This window comes from Apodemus sylvaticus, chromosome 5, assembly GCF_947179515.1.
Source record: "Apodemus sylvaticus chromosome 5, mApoSyl1.1, whole genome shotgun sequence".
NCBI lineage: Eukaryota > Metazoa > Chordata > Mammalia > Rodentia > Muridae > Apodemus > Apodemus sylvaticus.
The window spans coordinates 149,437,084-149,454,421 of record NC_067476.1 but is presented as its reverse complement, the minus strand read 5'-3'; the positions used below and the strand labels follow the sequence as shown (position 1 = coordinate 149,454,421).

Below are 17,338 nucleotides of genomic sequence, written 5' to 3'. Positions count from 1 at the left end.
CTGCCTTGGCCAGGGTCATTCACCTCATGAAAACCAGGGCAAGACTCATTGTCTAAGCCTGAACCTAGCTCTGTGGCTACTCCTGCATTCTACAGGGCATTTCTAATTCTTCTGGACCATACGTGTGCACCTGAGACTTCTCAGGGCTTCCTTCCCAGTGCTACCTTGAAGGGCATCTGCCTTGATTACCACTGTGCATCTTCCAGAGAGGGTCCTCCATGCCAAAAGGATATCAACCCACTTTCCCGGAACCCCTCAGAGCGTTGGCCTGAGTTGGAGAGGAGGGCAGGAGCTGGTTTGTCATAGGGTGATCTAATTTGAGATCTCATTTCTGCCAGTTTGCTGGTTGCATGACCCTGGGGCATACCATTCTCCTTTTCAGCCTTGATTCCCATGTTGGCTGAACATGTGTGTGGCTGCCAAGCAGCAGGGACCCTGTGGGTTCAAGATGTCGCGTGAACCCAGAACTTGGCTCCAGTTGGCCAGTGGTGGGGTGGCCGAGAAACACCGATGGCCCCATGGCGTGTGGACGAAGCAATGTCTGCATGGGGAATGGTCTCAGTTTAGGGGTCCTCTGCAAAGGGGGGACAACAGCATCACCCTGCTGTCCACGCTTGGGTTTCTTCAGGTGTAAACTCCGAGATGAGCGTTCAGGTTTAAGCAGCAGTGATGCCTCTTGAAGCTGATGACATTTTCCTGGAAGTCAAATAGCGATTGTGTCTTGTTCATATAGTTTATAAAAGTGACCGGATGCTCAGGAGGGAGGTGAAGAAGGGAAGCAGGAAGGTAGCCAGGATACCACGCATCTTTAGGCTGGTGACCTCTGAGTGAGGGACACTGGCGGTCTGACTCCACTGAGAGACTGACTCAAACACGACTGTCCTGAGAGAGGCCAGAGAGCAGATAATTTTGTTTTTTGCAGGTCCAGGATCTCTGTCACAACTTTTCAGCCACACAGACTGTATGTAAATGAACAGAGACTGGATCCTAATAAAACTTTATTGACAAGTGAACTTAGTCTAATGGTCTACAGCTTGAGAACCCGTAAGATTGTAAACATACTTGAATTTCTAAGGTAGAAAACACACTTGAATGATCTACCCAGAACTAAGGAGCTGGACTGTTTATGTGTCAGCTTCCTTAGTAATGGCAGAGAGCTGGAGTGGACACCCAGAGTGGATATAGCCATCATTTCTAGCAGCATAGGGTTGTGGGGGTGGGGGTAGCCTTCAGACAAAGAAATGCAGGTGCTGGTAAGAGAGGTTGGGTCAGGATAGGGGTGTGAATTGGGGGATTGGCAACAGCTCACTGTAGCTAGGGCCTCGGCTTGCTTGACCACTAGAAGAGAAGCCACTGGAGCGAAGGCTGAAGGATGGACAGGCCAGGGCCAGATTACTTGACTGCACATTTCTGCCTTTAGCAAGCATTTGAACCTCTTGGCTCAAAATGGCTTCTCTATGCCTGCTGCTGTTCTGTGGTTTGCCACACTCTGGATGGACATTTTAGCTCTGCCAGTGAGTTCTGTCCCCGGCCCCAGCTGATACTCTCTTTCTAGCTTTCTGCGTCTGCTCCTCTGCTGGGCTGGCCTGCCTCTCCTTCCTCTGGGAAGCACTGCCAGAACCCACCAGTTGCCCTGTGAGTTCCCATAGTCCTTTGCTTCTCACTTTCTCCAGGGACTTGTGTGAACCTGTGTCCCACCCGGGGGCACTGGTTTAGGACAGGCCGTTCCTAGCCTCTCCCTCCCTTCCCAGCACCTCATTCCTCCTCCTCTCCTTTGGTTGCTGGGGCACGGCCCTGTTCTGGGGACCCAAGATAAGGTCCCTCCCATTGCCTTCACGGAGTTCTTAGTCTTTGGGAGGGTGTGTTAGACAACCCAGTGAAACAACAGATGGTTCCATCATCCCTGTGGTAAGCGCCATACGAGGCAGCTTGCCAGGAAAGGCTGTGGCAAGGGAGCTGGCTCGGGGAAGGACAGAGGGGAGAGCTAAGCTGGCGGGAGGGTTGAGTACAGTTGACCTGGTGCAGGCGGCAGAGGGTGAGAGTGGGCAGGTGGCCACTGTGCCAGCTCCAATAGACAGCTATGGGGATACAGGTGGAGCCCCTGGATTCCCACAGCCCCTGTGGTTGTCCTGCCCATCCCTCCCCATCTCTGTCCCTCTGTCTCTCCGAGGCACACACACACACACACACACACACACACACACAGAGAGAGAGAGAGAGAGAGAGAGAGAGAGAGAGAGAGAGAGAATTACCTTAAGGACTGTCAATGATAGAGTTATGGGTAGATTTTGCTCATCAGTTGGTGTCTTTCAAACGTTTTTTGGTACATGGGACATGGTGAAAATGAGGGCTTCAGAGTCAGGAGCCAGGAGCCAGGCTCCCAGTGGCAACCGACAACGTTAACCATTTGCAAAAGGGCCGTTCAGGATCACACAGCAGGGCCCAGAGGCAGAATCCTTGTCCATTGCCTGGCTCTGGAGTCCCAGCTCAGCTTCGCCACCATTAGGTTAAGAGTTAGGAGAGGGGCCTCACCCAGTGTCTAAGACATGAAGCTCAAGAAATACTAGTTCTTGTCATTGTCAGCAGCTGTCAAGGGCTCTAAGGTAGGAAAGGACTTGGCCTTTTGAACGCCCATAGAAAGAACAGTGTGGTTGATGGGGTAGCCTTGGATCGTACTTCACTGTTAACTCTTTCTTTCGGGGGGGGGGGGTTGTTTGTTGTTTGTTTGGATTTGTTTGTTTTTTTTTTTTTTCTGAGACAGGGTTTCTCTGTATAGCCCTGGCTGTCCTGGAACTCACGCTGTAGACCAGGCTAGCCTTGAACTCAGAAATCCGCCTGCCTCTGCCTCCCAGAGTGCTGGGATTACAGGCATGTGCCACCACCGCCCAGCCACTGTTAACTCTTGCTCCCGAACTGATGGGCAGTTGGAGCCCCTGTTGACTTTAGCAGGTATGGGATCTGACAGTCAGACTTGGGTTTGCAAATCTTCAAAGACCTCTTTGGCTTCACAGGGAGGAATGGAGACAGAGGCCAGGGTTGGCCTCCTTTGCACACGGTGGTTCTTCTCGCCTAGACCTCTCCATCCCAGCATGGGCCCTTGGCCAGGCCGGGGATGGGCCAATGTCCAGGCTGCTACGTGGGCCCAAGCACCAGAGAAAAGTCAGGAGTGTGTCACCAGGCTGATCTGGTGATACTCAGGCAGGCAAGTGCCGGCTGGAAGGCAGAAACAAATTACTCTTGCAGAGCCGAGGCCGGGCCAGTTCCTGCCGTGTTACATTATTAAATTTGTAATCTTCGTTCTAATGCTTTCCAGCAGTGAATAGGAACCAAATTTAAAACGCCGGCTTTACGTTTCTGGAATGGGGCTCTTTGTCAAGAGCTCGTGAAACCCGTAATTTCTCTCCAGAGGTGACTGTCTAAGTCTTTTTTAAAAAATTAAAATAAGAAAAAAATAAGAAAAAAAGAAAACTTTTCTTTAGTTAAAGGTTGAGGCTGGTGAGCTTGACCCCAGCTGTATGTCTCCAGCCCCCTGAGAGGGCTCAAAATCAGGCCAGACCTACAGTTCCTCGGGTCTCCTTTAAATTTGAACTCCCAAATCTGGACTTTCTTGGGGGAAAGAGAATGGGAGAAACCTAGGGGCTCACCTTGCCCCTAGGAGTTGTCAAATCTCTAGATTTGTAAGAGTTTGGTAAAAACTGAGCCACAGTGTCAGAGGGACCAGCCACTGTTCCCGCGTGGCCACCTGTAGGCGGCGGCTGGCTTTGTTGCTGCTGCCTTGATCACAGGAGGTTTTCAGACTTCCCAGGTTGCTCCTGTCTGCTCCTCCATCCAAGCCCTACCTCACACCTAGGTATGAGGAACCTGGAAGGGGACATGACATTTGCCCCTCTCAAGCCAGGTCAAGTCTCTGCTCGAATAACCACGTGCCAGTGGGTGTATCCAGAGCCCTTCCCTGTGTTCATCTAACTGAGGGGCTCGAATGAGTCAGTCAGGCAAGGGGCACCATGTGAGTAGGGTTAATTATCACCACCACCCTCTACCAAAAAAATGAGAATCTCCAGAGCTACGACATTGCTAAACTTGTCAGTTGCAGGTGGCCTTGAACCTCTGTGCAGGTGAGGCTCAGGTGGCTTTGAGCCTCTGTGCAGGTGCGCACAGCACACAGGTGTGCAGCGGGGGCTGGGCGTGGAGACCAGGGGCGGGGCCATGTCTGACATCCAGCACCCTCCTCATTTGGTGATCAGCCTCGGGACTCTGGGGATTCTAAATTTGAACCTGCCCCGGCCTTCAAGGTCATTATGTCATTATGAAGACATATTTCTCAGAATAGAAGGAGGGGACATATTTTATTTAATAGCCCTGATTTATAACTTTTAAATATTTAGAATAAGTAGGAGAGCCTCGTTTGTATTCCTGCCAGAGCCCCACATTATTGGGGCCTTTACATCATCTTTTGAACTAAGGGTGAGATGGTGTGGCTTAGCCCTTGCAACTTCGAGGTCCACATCGTGGGCCCAAGTGCAGGATCCTGGCTTAGATCAGAAAAAGTATGTCACCCTGAGACTCCTTCTCCAGGAGGGTGAGTGGAGAAAGACCCCACCACCTCCAGGGTCCAGTATCAGCAGGATACACTCAGTGGGAAACAGCTGCTCCTCTGCCATCGCCACCCTCACCTGGGCACCTTTGTTCAGGGCAGAGAATTCCTAGCAGCGCTCAGACCAGAGCCAGGGAAAAGCCACAGTCAGGACTCCAAGGGAAGGTGCTGAGGTGGATGCTTGGATTCTGAGATGTTCCCACTGTTGAGGTCATCCTTGTCCAAACAGGAGGTGTGCGCCCCTGTCTGCCAGATACACCAGGCACTTCACCTCCGTTAGCCAATCGAGGTGTCAGATCGGGAGGGGAATACAAAGTCACAGCCATTGCTCAGATGGAGAAACTGAGGCACAGAAAGAACAGGTTCGATTTTGGCCCAAGGTTGCTGAGTGGTAATTTCAAATCCAGATCTGCCTGGTCCTTGAATCCGTCAGTCTAACCACTGTCCCATCCCACCCTTCATCCTTAAAAAAAAAAAAAAAAACCCTTTGTTTTTCACATTAGTTGATCTTGTGTGTAGGAGCAGGGCATGGCACAGTGCGCATGGACATCAGGACAGCTTACTGGATGAGTGGGTTCTCTCTGTCATGTGGGTTCCAGGGCTCCCACCCAGACTGTCACGCCAGGCCTGTATTAATGGCATCATTGTTAATGGCACCGTCAAATAGTCACGGGCACTGTTTCCCACATGCTGCATCCTGAGGGGGATGGCTGTGGAGCCAGGACCTTTCTGCACCCAGGGCAAAGACAACATGGCAGTTCTGGGTGGCACTCTGGTGAGCTTAGGATGCTGAGAAGCCCTGCAGCTCCAGAGGTGCTGCTTACTTACTGCAAGGTGCCAGGCTGCGGGATGGGCTTTCTGGGAACAAAGCAGACGTGTTATTTACGTCTCCGGAGAGCAATGGAAGGCGGATACAGTGAAAGAGGGCTGGAACAGGCAGGTTGGAAAAGGCCCTGGAGCTTTTCCCAGTAACATCCAGAAAGTCCCAGTAACATCTTTCTTGAAGTCCAGCATTGTATCATTTGCTTCAGACTTAACCTTCGCCTTCACCACTCTGAAATTCAGAGTGTGGATGGAGAGGGGAGAAGTGCCAGGCACTCACACTTCTGACAGGTGGGTGCTCTGAGCACCCTGGGCTATGATCTTGTCCTAGCATTGGGGCCTTTCATTCCCTGGAAAGCAGAGTTGCCATTTATTGTTTTAACTGTGTGTGTGTGTGTGTGTGTATGTAAGTACATAAGTGCATGTGTATGTAAGTACATAAGTGCATGTGTATGTGAATGCATGGTGCATGTGTGTGTGTGTGTATAAGTACATATGTGTGAGTGTATATGAGTGTATGTGTGTTTGTAAGCACGTGTGTGATTGCATGGTGCATGTGTGTATATGTGTGTGACTGTGTATGTTTGTGTGTACAGTGGTGCTGCACCCTGTTTGTGAACATAGTTACTATCAGATGTCTTCTTTGGTTGTTCTCCAGACGTGTTTTTGAGGCAGACTCTGCTCACGGACCTAGTACTCACTGACTTGACTAGACACCCAGCCTCCCCAGCACTGAGGTTAAGAGTGCACATCACCATCTGGCTTTTACTTCGGGGCTGGGGATCCAAACTCAGAACCTCATGCTTGAAGGGTAAGCACTGTCCTGGCTGTCTCCTGCTCCACGTTTTGACACTAGTTCCAAACATATGTACTATCGCAGCAGCCGTTTCCTGTATACTCACCGCAGTATGCCAGATGGGTGCCGAGATTCCGTGTGTGTTCCCAAGAAAGACCTCACAAGGTCCTATTGTTCTGTGTCCCGAGCTGCCCATCCAACAGATAAACAATTGTGCAGGCTTCCCTGGGGTTCACATGCTCAGGTGACACAGGATGTAGCCATAGTGGAAACTTAAGGGAAACAGAATAAAAATAAATAAAAATAAAACAATTCCAGGGCTGGGTATAAACCCCAGAAAACACGTTAAAAAAAAAAAAAGCCAGGTGTGGTGTCACATGCTTGTTATCCTAGTACTGTGGAAGCAGAGACATGCAGATTCCTAGGGCTCCAAGGTGGGCCAGCCCAGCCAGTGAGGTGAGTTTCAGGCCACTGAGAGACCCTGTCTCAAAACACAGGGGACAGCTCCTGAGGAATGATACCCGAGATTGACCTCAGGCCTCCTGATGTATATATTCACATTCATGTCCTTGTAAGTGTGCAACGACACACACTCTCTCTCACACACACACACCATGCTCCAACACCAGTACATATACCCAGAATACAAAGTGAGGGAAATCTTAATCTTTGCTCCAAGAGTAGAAAAAGGTAGAATACACTTGGGCTCTTTTCAGAAGGGAGGGGGGAGCGCAGACAGAGTGAGACAGAGACAGAGAGAGACAGAGAAATCACATGCATATGCACAGGGAGACTTGTTTAAACTAAAGCAGGGTTGTGCCATGACATTTTTTTTTTTTTGAGCTGAAGTCACCATCATTCAAAAATCTCCTCAAAAGGACCTTCACCGGCTGGTCTCTCTCGAAGGTCTAGTGTCAGGTCTAGAACTGAGTGCCCTTCTGCTGTTGGTCCTGGGTTTGGCCAGGCTGCACAGGGACAGCCTACTGCCTGCTGCTCCGCTAGGAGGGATGTGGTGTATATCTATCCCTGCCTTTCCAGTCTTCTACTTCTTGTAAAAATCAATCAGTAAATAAAATTTAAAACTGACGGACCTCCCCAGGATTTTATTCCATGCCTGGCCCTGCATTTCAATGCAAGAAGCAGAAGGCTCGTGAGCTATAAATAGCCCCAGCCTCTACTTCAGAGCGGCAGGAAGCATTTGTAGGTTGTCTCCTCCCAACCTGGTGACCTGGATTCCTCCCTGCAGCGGCTGCGTTTCTTGCCACCTCCTGTCTGTCCTGCATAGAGCAGAGCAGGCCCTGATGGAGAGAGAGCAGGTTGTGAGCAGGTACCTACACAGGACCACACCCTCTGGGCAGGGTGCCCGGGTTTGTGAAGATAGCTCTGTCTCAGCCTCCTGGGGCAGGAGGCAGGTAGGTGTAGACACAGTGGTCTACAGGTAAGACTTTTCTGGAGTAAAAGCTCTTTGGTTTTGGGAAGTAAAGAAGGCTTCCTGGAGGAGCCTAGGGAGGAAACAGACCGGGGTGACCATACTGGACACAGTGCAGGACACACCCAGCCTTCCCTGTTGCTAAGCAACCACACACTGTAAGAGTGGGTCCTGTGTTCTGTTGGCTGAAATGGCTCATAAGGCTTCCACAGTCTCAGGTAAGGGGGATGCTCCCCCTTTCTGATGATGGTCCTTGAGTCTGCTTCCCTGGACTCCCAGCTCAGCCTAGACAATCAAATATCTTCACAAAGCCTGCAAACTCACTACCTTACAGGCTCCCCTGCGGATGCATGTGTTCAGCCTCTGGGGATTCAATATACTGTCCAGTATCCATCTGGGAACCACAGCTCAGTCCCTGATTTCCCCCATGAATGGGGGCATAGTTTCCATTCATGCCTACCTACTACTGGGTGCCTCCAGTGGTTGGGACGGAGTTCATAGCCTCTTTGGGCTCCTCCTGCTTGATCAACAGACAGCTTCCTCTTGTATCCAAAGTTACCTTCACCATCAGCCCTGCTGACATAGTGGTGGTATGGATAATCCAGCATGTAGAGTGGAAACATTTTGGTTATCTACAAAATAACTATTTGGAGAATCAAAAAGAAAGAAAGGAAGGAAGGAAGGAATGGAAAGGAAAGGAAAAGAAAAAGAAATGGATTTCAAATGCAGTCAGACCTGAGTTCAAACATCTTCATTCTTTTTTTATCATCATCATTATCATCATCATCATCATCATCATCATCCACCTTGTAGTCTGTGACTTTAACCTCTTTGTGCCTCAGTTTCTACTTGAGTAAGCTGAGCACCTAATGGCTCTTACAGTCAGGCCCCTGGCAGAATGAAGTGAGCATGTGTGAACAGAGCCCTGTACTATCATTACTATTCTGGAGGACTTTTGCGTGGTGAAATCCACACCCAGAAAGTTTTCACCAAGTGCTAAGTGTGTGACTAGCCCTGCCTTGGGCTATGGGCACATTGCAAGGGAGTTCTCCCCACATGGCTGTTATTGTAACAGCTTTGTTAACCCCGCATTGTGGTCGCCATCACTGGTGGGGTGGGTGCTACAGTGAGAAGACACAGGCACACTACAGGTGTACAACCGTGGCTTCAGCACTTGGGAGATGGAGGCAGAAGGACCAAGAGTTCAAGGCCAACTTGGGCTACATGGGACTCTGTGTTGTAAAACAAAATAAATAAGGTGGGGGTGGGGGAAGGAAATGAAGGTCAGAAAAGTGGAGGTAAGGGGTGAGTTATAAAGTCCTCTCAGCTGGCAGGGCAGAAGCCCTCGGTCTTCCCCTCTCTCTCCTTTTCTTTACCTTTATCAGCTTCTCCCAACAGTCCAGTGGGATGGGAGGAGGGGAGAAGGCCGGACTTCTTCAGCCTTAGCCCTGCATGGTTTCTTCTGGGCTGGGCAGTTTAGGAACAGCTGTAGGGACCTCCTTCTCTCTGTGCGCAATACCCCCACAGACCTAATTATGTTTTGGGGCATCTTGCAGGCACAAAGGGTCCCTGGGGAGCCAGCTTGGGCTCAGAGCTGCTCTGTCAGCTGCAGGTGCAGCCAAGACCTTATTTCCCGTCCAAAGCCCCGTCTCCACTCTTAGCCACTGCCAAAGCCAAAGTGGAATGTTCTCTCAGATTTTTGAGGCGCAAGGCTGGTGCTGGCTGGCTGTGGAATGTCCGCCATTGTGGGTGTCCGCCGTATCCAAGAAAGTGAGAAGTCTGCTACTGGATTTCCTCTTCTAGGGAAACTGGGCTTTGGGCCTGCTCTCTCTCTCTCTCTCTCCACTGAACAGAGGCCCTTGCCCTGGTCAAGAAACCTGGTACAACACCAAGGAGACTAGAAGAAGTGTTGTTGCCTAAAACGTCCCTATGGTTATACTGTATCCATGTTCACTGCTGGCCTGGAGTCTGAAGCAAAGCCTCCCTCCATCATAATCCTTTCTCCTTCTTCTCTGCCATGGTCCCAGCTTCCCTGCTCCCTGCCCACCTCACTTGCCAACCTAGTTCCTGTAAGTCCTGACACCTGGAAAGCCCCTGTGTCTACAAAATGCTTATTTTCAGTTCATAACCTTGAACCTCATGGAATTTCATGTACGTGGTATCATCATGTGCCGTGTTTTTCCCCTTGGAGGAAATCAGAATTATTCTCTGGAGGAAGACAACCCTCAGTCAATCTTTAAAGGAGTCCACAAGGATCAGGAACTCTGAAACTTGTCCTTCTGGTTTATATGGAAGGGGACAGGGTGTGTTAGAAGAAGACGGGGGGGGGGGGGGGGCTTCCGTCCAGGCTGCTGGTAAGGCTACCTCCATGCTGCTGAGCGTGGGCAGTGTAAACTTATTGAGTCTCGGCCTCCCGTCTGTGAAGTCGGCGCAGACCCAGGGAGTGCAGGGCTGCTTCAGTCATCAACATGGTCACTGCCATTGTCAGAGTCGTCCTCACCGTGTGTCAGGCCTGTCTTCCAAACTGTCCCTTCTCTTACCTTTCCTGCATCTTTAAAATTTCCTTTTTAATTATGTGTGTCTGTGTGGGGTGTGTGCGCATGTGTACAGGTGCCTACAAAGACCTTGGTCAGTGTGTCCTAGTCATTCATGGCAACGTGTGTGTGTACATGCAGAAGTACGTGTGTGTGTGTGTGTGTGTGTGTATGTATGTGCATGCACGCTCCAGCACATAAAGAAGTCAGAAGACAACCTCACCTGTCATTCCTCAGGGGTCACCCACCCTTGTTTTGTTTTTTTGTAAAACAGGATCTCTCTTTGTCCTGGAGGTAACTAGTCTCACCCAGGGGTCACCCCCTCCCCAGTTGGGGTGACAGGTGTAAGCCACCACGCTTGGCTTTTTGTGGGTTTGGGGGATTGAACCCTGGTCCTTGTGCTTGCCAGGTTCCCTGGCTCCAACTTGTTCTTTGCACAAAGCCTGCATAAAGCCGCAATGGTTTCTGTTCCCCTCCCCGGAGAGATGGTCACACATTCGTTCCTGTACTCCCTTCGGGTAGCTTTAGTCTTCATTTTTATTTTCTGAATTTTGGAGACAGAATTTTGATATGTATATCAGGCTACCCTTGAACTCACTGTGTAGTCCAGTTTGGTCTTGAACATGTGACAATCCTCCTGCCTCAGCCTCTCGAGTGCTGGGATTTCAAGTGTGTGATGCCACACCCTGCTTCTGTCTTTAGTTCTTTACTAACTTATCATGCTGAACCCACCAGACCTTCTATGAGAGACCCTCCCCCACATAGCCCCTTGCATACGAATTCTTGTCTGATATTTGCCATGTCTAATGTTTGCTGACTTATGCTGCCCATGCGAGTGCCAGTGTAACAAAATAGTACTGGCCGCATAAACCGTGTTTAGGAAATACCTCATAGCCTGGCAGCGGTGGTGCACACCTTTAATGCCAGCACTTGGGAGACAGAGGGGGTGGATTTCTGTGAGTTTGAGGCCAGCTAAGACTACATGTAGAAACCTTGTCTTGAACTTTCCACTCCAAATAACAACAACAACCAACCAAACAAACAAACAACAATCAAAACCCTGGGGTGGATGAACAAGTGAACGACTCTGTCTGGTCCAAGGTGGGATCCTTTGGTCTCCTACATTCCACAGACGTCTGTAATGTAGTATGTCAACAAATGGCTATTTCCCTGAGGCTCCCAATGCAGCAGTGAGCCTCAGGATCCTGGGACAGAGCGTGAGCGGGCACACTTGTACTATGGAGGTGCCTGGCAGACAGGTGCTGAGGCAGGCCTCTGCTGGAGCACTGCCCCAGCTTGTAGCTGGCCCTTCTGTAGCTGTCTCTTCTACCCAGACTGGAAGGGCCCAGGGACAAGGAACTCAGCTGCCATGGTTGGCATCCCCCTAATGCTCAGTGGTCTCCCCACTTCCTCCAGGACAAGAGCACACATGTGTGCATCTGGTGTCTGAAGAAGCAAGGTGAGACTGGGGCCAGCTGACAGAACTTAGAAATACCCAGGACAGGTGAAGCATGGGATAGACTTTTGGGAATCTCATGGGAGGTGAGGACCCTCCTGTTCCTTGGCACATTGCTTGGTGCCTCACTTGGCTACCCATGCAGCAACTTGGGAACTGCGGTAGGATGGTGGCACCCCCTCCCTTGGGAGCTGGGTGGCCCCTCTATGTTTGGGCTTCCACCTGAACCTGTGTCCTCGAAGTTAAAAATAACCAGGGACGGGAGCACAAGGACACCCTGTCCTTTGTCATCAACAGGGACTCGGCTCCCTCTTCTCAAAGAGGTGTGTGTGACTACAGATCCCAGAAGGCGACAACACCTTGAAAAATCATCCGCCTGTTATCTTAGAGGGCAAGCCGAACCTCTCCCTCTCCAGTCTAGTGTGACTCAAATGAGCTATGGATATCACCACTGGAAGGCTCTCTGGGAGAGGCAGACATCTGGCAGGAAGTCCCAGAGGCCCTCTAGGCTTAGGACCTTGGCAGACATCACCAGTTAATCAAGTCCCTCTTTCTGGGGACCATGGTAGGCATCACCAATCAACCATGGCCAACCATGGCACTCTTTTTTTTTTTCTAAATCCAGACACAGTTTTCTTAGCATGGGGTATTTTAGGCAACATCTGAGAGAGAGCAAGAGAGAGACAGAGACAGAGAGAATATGTTGATCATTACCAATCTGCCAGAGAGGTCAGAAATGTATCTGATGTCACATGGAAAGTCCACAGCTGGAACCAGATGCACCACGCCCTGGTCCCCAATAGGGCTTGCCCCATCTCTGTCCCTATTTGGCTCCTTTTCCCCTTCAGAATCAAGGCTTCTAGGTGCTGAAGAATAGCTTTTAACTGGAGATTTACAAGCCCTGAAGATCTCTGCAGTTCATTGTCTGTCTGGCAGGTTCTTTTCTAAGGGAGGAGGGAAGAACATTCATCAGCTCTCAAGAGGCTCCTTCGAGACCAAGAAAAGTGATGAAATCAGAAAAGAGAGGAGTCTTGCTACTCAGTATGTGGGCCACAAATCAACAGCATCCATCCGTCAGCCTCACCTAGGACCTGTCAGAAAGGCAGACTTCTAGGCCCCACTACCCCAAATCTGCAGAGTCAGAATCTGCATTTAGCAAAACCATGTCTTCCCCCAGAGGACCATTTGCACATTAATGCTGAGAGGTAGCAGGCTGAAATTCACTGGGCATGGCCTCCATGTGAAGCACCCTCTGATTGCCAGGCACCTGTACAGCTAGCTCTGAGGTGGGCGTGGTCCCTGCCCTCATGTGAGAGGTCCGCTGAGGCCAGCTCAAGAGACATCTTTGTTTAAACTGGGGGTGGGGGTTGGGGAGGACCCAGCCTGCGTTGATCTGGAGGTTTCTTTTTGGGAGGAATTAGCTGGCACACACGGAGTTCCAAGAGGGACTGGTCTTGGGTTCTGAGGGGCTGAGCAGGATCCAATACAGTGCTCCAGGCTGCCATTTCTCATGGCTCCCAGTGCTGGAGGCAGCTGGGCAGGGTGGACCTGCGCTCAAGGGTGCTGCTACTCAGTGTTTTCAGCCAGCCGGTTCTGACTGGTCTGCTCTGAGAAGGGCAGAGATGGCCTGAAGCAGAGAAGCCAAGCAGCTGGCCTTGGTGGGGTCCTACCCTCTGCCCACACCCATGCTCCCCACTGCTGAGGACTAGATTGTTCCGGGTCTTTCTGCGAGGCCCTGAAGTATAAAGAAGGAACTTAGTTTCCTAAGAAACCTGATTCCTAAAATCAGGTACAGGCTTGGCAAGGCCGGTAATGGCTTGGGACAGGGCCTAAGGGAAGCCGTGGCTTTGGATCCTGAGAACCTAACTCTTCTCCCCAAGGGACGATAGTTATCGGTCCCAAAGGCCACCGTGTGCTCAGTCTGTGGAGCACTTGAGGCAATCCTGTGTTCCTGTGTGCAGCATTAGCTTCCTGCTGGCTTCGCTCTATTGTGATAGGGTTTTTTGTTTTGTTTTTTGCTGATACTTGCATTTTTCCTTTCAGGAAAACTGTGTATAAGCTGCACTTCTTAATAAACTTGCTCCACCTAAGACAGCTTGTTCAAACACCTCCTGATCCCAAAGCTTCCGATGCTCTTTGCCTTCTCATCCCCTGGTCTGTCCTCTCAGGGTCGCGCCACTGAAAAACAATCTGCTGGTCCAGGCCACCCCGTCATGGTGTTTTCTTTCCCAGATCCCTGTTGGTGTTCAAGCGCATTCTGAGATGAAGGCTTGCCTAGCCTCCAGCAAGGATCACAGGCTAGCTCCTTGTTTAGCTAGAGTGTTGCCTGTCCCTGGCAGAGGCCTTCCCGACCCCTACACTACTGTCTCCTTGACTTTGTGGGTTCTGTGAAGAATGGGGTTAAAGTCGGTCCTGGGATATGCGACAATATGGACGGAGAGATGTATGTTACACACACATACACCTCTTACTGGAATATAATCCACATATCATATAGTTCACCTGTTTAGTTTATATAGTATACAGTTCTGTGTGTTTTAGTATATCCACAGATAACTATCATCCCTAGTCCTTCCCTTGCATGTTTAGGGAATACTTTGTATCCCTCTAAAGATACTTTGTATCCATGACTACTTTCCATTCCTCCTCCCTCCTGCCCTGGCAAACACTAGTCTTTTTTTTTTTTTAACTTTTAATTTGTTCTTTGTGAATTTCATATCATGTACCCTAATTCCACCTAACTCCCCCATCCCCCACTCTTATAACCTACCCATAACAGAAAAAAATCTCACTCTGGAAGCTGTAGTGTGTCCCAGTGTGTCACACAGTACACCCTGTTTGGGTCTGGTACGAGGCTCTGGCTCCTGCTACTCTGTCGATACTGGCGCCTCACTGAGACTCTTCTAGGACATCCTGTCATTGTTCTGTAGGAAGATCCTGTAGTTTGGCTCTGTAGGACTGGCTCCTTCATGCATTCCAGCACTTAGTTCATCAACAGGGTAAATGTTTAGGTGGACCAACTCAAAGCCCTGGATCTGGGCCTGAGAGGTACCTGAGCTGGCAGCCCACCGGCTCTCCCACACTCGTGCCCTTGAACCTCCTCACCCACAATCCCCAGCCAGAGCCTGCTTTACTGTGCTGAGTGACGGCTCCTGAGTGACACAGCAGGTGAAGGACAGGGCTTTTACTGTGATGACCTCGGGGCCAGCTCTCCTGCCTGCTGTAGGTGGCAAGGTGGGGGTTGGGGGGGTCATCTCTTCCTCCTCTGTGTCACTTCACAGCAAAGTGGCAGGGCCACCTCTCCCATGCTCGGGTCCTCAAGCCAGCCCACCTCTGCCCCCTCCACCAGGGTCAGGGTCAGGGTCGTCTCTACTGTGCTGCCCAGAATTGGTGTGGAGCCTGGTCTTTGAAATGCTGCAGCTGGTGGCTGGCAGGGTCAGCTCTCCTGCTCTCATGACCCCAGGGCCAAATTTCCTGACTGTCTCAAAAGGTGAGGGGAAAGGGGGGAGGAGGAGGAGGAGGAGGAAGAGCAGGAGGAGGAGGAAGAGGAGGAGGAGGAGGAGGGTATTTGTCCCTTGTCCACACACCCACATGGGAGAAGAGTGGTAGGACCAACTCTCCCACCCTAGTATCCTTGGGGTCTGGCTCACCCATAGCTCCCAAATGAAATGTTTGGACAGGCTAGAGGGTGTTGGTGGGGAGGGGGCTTCTCTCCTGAGTACTGCAGCCAGCTAGGGGACTGAGTTAGCTCCCCTGCTCTCAAGCCCCCAGGGACAGCTCCCCCATGATGCCCAAGGTGAGGGTGGGGACAATTCTACGTAGTCCTCAGACATCAACATGTCCCTGAGTAAGCAGCCCAGACCAGGGACGTCTGCGTGGCCTTTGGTGGTAACAGACCCTGAGTCCAATTCTGCTCTTCATTGTGCCTGCATCCTGTTTCTCCTTCTCCTCCATCTCTCCACCACTTACTTGCTCCTCTTAGTGGTGCCTTGGATCTCTGAGTGCCTGAGGTCATCTCAGGAGTGGTCCCCAGAGTGCTGTGTCCCACTATGTCCCACAGTGCATTATGGGAGCAGACAGGGCTCATCTCTGGCATGGTTTACTCCCCCAGGGCTTCACAGCACACAGTGGGTGGTCATCTCAGGCTAGCTCCCTGCCCAGGCCCAGTGATGCCAGTCTGGTTGTCATCTTGGGCTAGCTCCTCACCTGGCTCACCCGAGTGTCTCCATGTGAGGGCCATCTGTCTGTCTGTCTGTTTCTCCCAGGGCCCTCAGTTCCAGGCAGGTTTCTTTGAGTCTCTGGCTCGCTCCTGATCCTGGGAGCTATTGGGACCTATGCAGCACATGGACTGGTGGTCCTCTCAGGCGCGCTTTACAGGATATGTTAGGGTACTAATCATTCAGCTGTTCATAGATCAGATGCTGAGCATAGACATGACCTCTCTCCTCTCTGCCACTTATGATGCATGTGTGACATAGCAGCCACACCTGCAAGGCTTCCAGGGACAGGTAGTCTTTATATTGCAATAGGTTTGCTTCAGCATCTTGCATAAATCAAGTCATTGAATTTGTGTTTGTGTGTGTGTGTGTGTGTGTGTGTGTGTGTGTGTAGTATGTCTGACTTCTTTCATTTAGCATAATGTTGTCAAGGTTCATCTATGTCATGACACATAAACCTCTTATTCCTTTTTACAGTGGAGCAATGATCTAATTGTGTGTATATGCCATGGCTTGCCTGTCTGTTCATGCCTTTATGGACTTTTGGACTTTCTGGATCTAGTGATTGATGCTACTTTGCGCTCCACACAGAGTGATATTGCCTCTTGACTCTGCTGCTTTCTTAGTGAGGAACCTTTGGCAAATTGCTCGAGTTCTCAGAGCTCAGAGTTTCTGGGAACTGGGAAGACTGGGTCTACCTTGGTGTCATGGGTAATTGCGGTTATAATCTATTCTGTACTGTTACCTTGCCAGGACAGGAGTGGTACATATGTTATGCCATGAATCCAGCCCCACAAGGGACAGAGGAAATCTAGTTCGCAGTCAGTATGATGGGCTCTCTGCTGCCTTGCCATAATGAATCATTTAGTGACTTTTGGACTTTGGAGTTCTCTCTTCAGTGTGCGTGACCCAAGCTCCCCCACCTTCTGGACCTTTGGCCTTTTTGCATTATCAAGGCCATCACATTTCTTTCTTCTTTTCTTTTATACTTTTTTTTTTGCTTTTGAAATATACAAAGAGAAAAGCACGGGGCCTAAAAAACGCTCTCCATGGCTGTCTCTCCTACTTCCTGATGCCACTAGAGCGACCAGAGACCCTTGTCATTTCTCACACAGGACTTGTTCTTTCTCCCCAGGCCTCAGAGTTATTCCTGAGACAGGATGCCCAATGACTCATAAATAATGTTGAATATGAACAGGAACTAAACCTTTGCTGTATAAGTCACTGAAACGGGTGTCCCTTTGTTACTGCAGCGTAGCCTAGTAAGAGCCGACTGATACATTGACTCCTTACAAAGGTATGTACTGGATTCTATCAATATGTCTAGCCTGCCAGGGAATCAAGGCTTATATAAGTTCTTTAGTTGCTCAGGAAGTGACAGAGGCTGGACTGGGAATAGATTCAGCGGCAGAGCGCTTGCCTAGCTAGCATGGACAAAGCCGTGGATTCAGACCCCAGTACTACAGAAGGGCGCTGGGGAAGAGGGCTGT

The 17,338-nt window shown here is 50.4% G+C and overlaps 1 protein-coding gene and 1 non-coding gene across 4 annotated transcripts in view; one reads left to right on the top strand and one right to left on the bottom strand.

The window, feature by feature from the left end:
• Rims4 (regulating synaptic membrane exocytosis 4) overlaps positions 1 to 17,338 on the top strand; it is a 55,635-nt gene that overhangs the window by 11,556 nt on the left and 26,741 nt on the right. The window lies entirely within an intron of this gene.
• Positions 16,011 to 16,140, bottom strand: LOC127686561 (small nucleolar RNA SNORA17). The gene has a single exon (XR_007978176.1). It is a non-coding gene; the product is annotated as a small nucleolar RNA SNORA17 (small nucleolar RNA).